The following is a 5,153-nucleotide window of genomic DNA, read 5'->3' on the forward strand; positions in this document are numbered from 1 at the left end:
GACAACCACAGATTGAAAGTGAGGAGATGCAGAAACATATATCATGCTGACAGATGCCAAAAGGAAGTCAGAGTAGCAATACCTGTATCGCAAAAATAGAGTTCCTTCCTTCCTTCCTAACACCAAAAATAAAGATGTAGTGAAAAGAAGGGCCATATGTACCCCAATGTTCATAGTGCAAATGTCCACAATAGCCAAACTTTTTGAAGAGCCAAGATGCTCTTCAACAGACAAATGGATAAAGATGTGGTCCATATATACAATGGAATATTATGCCTCCATCAGAAAGGGTGAATACCCAACTTTTGTATCAACATGGATGGGACTGGAGGAGATTATGCTGAGTGAAATAAGAGCACTGGGTATGGTGCATAAAAAACAAGTCTTGGAACACTGAAAAAAAATGTCATGGAGGAAGCCAACACTTTTCTGTTTTTGTCATTCCATCAATTAAAAAATGAAACAAAGAGAGAATGCATTTCAGTCCACTTTACATTACCTATTATAATGATATATATGATGCAGGGCTCGATCCCCAGACCCTGGGATCATGACCTGAGCTGAAGGCGGAGGCCTTAACCCACTGAGCCACCCAGGCATCCCAGACAAAATATACTTTGAAGCAAAGACTCTAACACGAGACAAAGAAGGACAGAATGAAATAATAAAGGGGACAGTCCAACAAGAAAATGATTGTGAGTATTGATGAATCCAAAATGGGAGCACTGAAATACATAAAATCGTTGAAAAGAAACATTAAGGAAGTAATAAATAGTAATACAATAACAGTAGGGCTTTAACATCCCCATTTACACTAATGGACAGACATCCAATCAAAAAATCAACAAGGAAACAATGCTTTGAATGACACAGTGGACTAGGTGGAATTAACATATATATTTAGAACACTGCATTGTAAAATATCAGAACACACTTTCTTTCTAGATGCATACAGAATATTCTTCAGAATAGATCACATATTAGGCCACAAAACAAGTCTCAACAAATTTAAAAAAATGAAATAATACTTTGTTTATTTTTTGGCTATAGGAAAGATACATGCAGACATATTAAAATAGAAGAAATGGATAAATTCCTAGAAACATACAACTTATCAAAACTGAAGCTGGATAAAATTAAAAAAAAAATCAACTGTGACAAATTACCATCAAGGAGACTAAATCAGAAATGAAACAAAACAAAACAAAAACAAATCTCACAACAAACAGAAGTCCAGGACTGGGCAGCTTCACAGGCAAATTCTACCTAACATTTTAAGAAGAGTTAATACCTATTATTCTCAAACTATTCTGCAAATTAGAAAAATAATGAAAACATCCAAATTCATTCTATGAGGCCAATATCATCAATAATACCAAAACCAGATGGAGACACACACAGAAAAATAGAGAACTACAGGCCAATATCTCCAATGAACACAGATGCAAAAGTCCTCAACAAAATAATAGCAAAAAATGAAGAAGAAGAAGAAGAAGAAGAAGAAGAAGAAGAAGAAGAAGAAGAAGAAGAAGAAGAAGAAGAAGAAGAAGAAGAAGGCAACAATACATTAAAAGAATCACTCACCACATCAAGTAAGGATTATTCCCAGGATGCAAATGTGGCTCAGTATTTGTGATCTGATCAACATAATACATCACATCAATATGAGAAAATATAAAAACCATATGATTATTTACATAGATGCCAAAAAACATTTGACAAAATACAACACCCATTACTAGTAAAAGCCCTCAACAAAGCAGGTTTAAAGGGAAGATACCACAATAAAATACAGCCCATATATGAAAAACCCACAGCAAACATCATCATCAATGGGGAAAAACTGACAGCCTTCCCCCTAAGGTCAGGAAGAGGGCACGGATGTTTATATTCACCCCTTTTATTCAACATACTATTGGAAGTCCAAGCAACAGCAATCAGACAACAAAAAGAACAACAACAACAACAAAAAGGCATCCAAATTGATAATGAAGATATAAAATTTCCACTATTTACAGATACATGAATCTCTATGTAGAAAACTGAAAAGACTCCACCAAAAACTTCTAGAAGTGATAAACGAATTCAATGAAGTGACTAGACACAAAATAAATGTGCAGAAATCTATTTCTACACACCAATAATGAAGCAACAGAAAGAGAAATTAAGGAATCAGTCCTATTTACAACTGCACCAAAAGCAGTAAGATACCTAGGAATACACCTAATCAAGAAGGTGAAAGGCCAGTGCTCTGAAATTCATGAAACATTGATGAAAGAAATTGAGGTAACACAAAGAAATGGAAAGACATTCCATGTTCATGGTTTAAAATAACAAATATTGTTAAACTGTCTCTATAATCCAAAGCAATCTAAACTTTTAATGCAATCCCTATCAAAATACCAATAGCATTTTTCTCAGAGCTGGACATAAAATCCTAAAATTTGTGTGGAACCACAAAAGACCATGAATAGCCAGAGCTACCTTGAAAAAGAGCAAAGGAGGAGGCATTACAATTCCAGACTTCAAATTATATTTCAAAGCTGTGCTGATCAAGACAGTATGGTACTGAAGCAAAAAGAGACACAGATCAATGGACCAGAATAGACAACCCAGAAATGAACCCACAACTATTTGGTCAATTAATCATCATTAAATCAGGAAAGAATATCCAATGTGAATAAGACAGCCTCTTCAACAAATGGTGTTGGAGAAACTGGACAGCAATATTCAAAAGAATGAAACTGGAACACTCCCTTACACATAAAAATAAATTTTTATACATAAAAATAAACTAAAAATTGGTTACAGATGAAAATGTGAGATCTGAAGTCACAAAAATCCTAGAACACAGGCAGTAGGTTCTTGGAGATTGGCCTTAACATCTTATTACTAGATATATCTCCTGAAGTAAGGGAAACAAAAAGCAAAAATCAACTATTGGGACTTGTTCTGCACAAAAGATTCACAACAGCTGTATTTCAGTCTTCAAAAGGAAAGACAATTTTATTATTATTATTATTATTATTATTATTATTATTATTATTATAGAAACCTTACAGAAACAGAAGAGGAAAAGAATCTACACATATATGAAAGTAATAGGAAGTAATAAATGAGAAGAAGGCAAATGAGAAGGCAGCAAATAAAGTGCATCAAACTGGGATTTTGCAATCAAAACCACAATGAGATATCACCTCACACCAGTCAGAATGGCTAAAATTAACAAGTCAGGAAATGACAGATGCTGGAGAGGATGTGGAGAAAGGGGAACCCTCCTCCACTGTTGGTGGGAATGCAAGCTGGTCCAACCACTCTGGAAAACAGCATGGAGGTTCCTCAAAATGTTGAAAATAGAACTACCCTATGACCCAGCAATTGCACTACTGGGTATTTACCCTAAAGATACAAACATAGTGATCCGAAGGGGCACGTGTACCCGAATGTTTATAGCAGCAATGTCTCCAATAGCCAGACTATGGAAAGAACCTAGATGTCCATCAACAGATGAATGGATAAAGAAGAAGTGGTAAATATACACAATGGAATACTATGCAGCCATCAAAAGAAATGAAATCTTGCCATTTGCGACGACGTGGATGGAACTAGAGTGTATCATGCTTAGTGAAATAAGTCAATCGGAGAAAGACAACTATCATATGATCTCCCTGATATGAGGACATGGAGAAGCAACATGGGGGGGTAGGGGGATAGGAGAAGAATAAATGAAACAAGATGGGATTGGGAGGGAGACAAACCATAAATGACTCTTAATCTCACAAAACAAACTGGGGGTTGCTGGGGGGAGGTGGGATTGGGAGAGGAGGAGTGGGCTATGGACATTGGGGAGGGGAGGTGAACCATAAGAGACTATGGACTCTGAAAAACAACCTGAGGGTTTTGAAGGGTCAGGGGTGGGAGGTTGGGGCAACCTGAGGGTTTTGAAGGGGCAGAGGTGGGAGGGTGGGGGAACAGGTGGTGGGTAATGGGGAGGGCACGTTTTGCATGGAGCACTGGGTGTTGTGCGAAAAGATTGAATACTGTTACGCTGAAAAAATAAATAAAATGGAAAAAAAACTGGGATTTTGCAACATTCAACCTCATTAGCTGGGGAAGCCCCATGGAGACAGCCAGACTGGAGCCCAAATTCAGAGACCTGGGCTGAGTGTCCTCCCCTCAAGTGAGACTTTCAACTGACCATTCCCATAAAGGCCATATTTATAGGGTAAATAACAGGGTTTGAAATTAATCATTTGTTCACCTATGTGCAGTTTGGAGCACACTACATTTCCATGATGTCATGTTTCTTTGTTTTCAAGGAACCTGGGCTATGTATGTCTCCTTCCCCTCCAGGATTCCATTTGATGGGGCCAGCTTAGACTGGAGCAGGAGGGGTTATGAGATGAGATTTGTAGCTCTTGGCATCCAGAACAGAAGGGCCCATTCTGACCTGGAAGCCAGATAATATATTTTAAACAATTAGGCTCCCAAGGTTATTCAGACAGCATGAGTCTCCCAAACAACATTTTTTAGCCTGTCTGTGTGTGTGCAGGTCCACGTGGTTCATTATGTGGGACAAATCATAAAAACATTTATCTATACATAACAGGGCTACATCAAAATAAAAAAAAAATCTGCACACTGAGGGAAACAATCAGCAAAAATAAAGGGCACTTATAAAATGGGAGAAGATATTTGTAAATGAGATCCATAATAAAGGGTTAATATCCAAAATATATAAAGAACTTACAAAATCAACACAAAAACAAATAAACCAATTAAAAATGAGCAGAAGACATAATTCCATAAAGAAGACATCCAGATGATCAAAACACCCATGAAAATATGCTTGACATCACTCATCATCAGGGAAATGCAGATAAAACTACAATGAGATATCACCTCACAACTCTCAGAATGGCAAAAATCAACAACACAAGAAACAATAGGTGTTGGTGAGGATTTAGAGAAAAGAGAACCCTTTTGCATTGTTGTTAAGAATGCAAACTGGTGAAGTCATTCTGCAAAAAAAAATATGAAGGTTCCTCAGTAAATTAAAAATAGAACTACCTTATGACCCAGCAATTGTAATATTGGGTATTTACCCAGAGAATACAAAAAACCTGATTCAAAGGTATACATGCATCCTGATG

This window comes from Meles meles, chromosome X (assembly GCF_922984935.1).
Source record: "Meles meles chromosome X, mMelMel3.1 paternal haplotype, whole genome shotgun sequence".
Classification (NCBI taxonomy): domain Eukaryota; kingdom Metazoa; phylum Chordata; class Mammalia; order Carnivora; family Mustelidae; genus Meles; species Meles meles.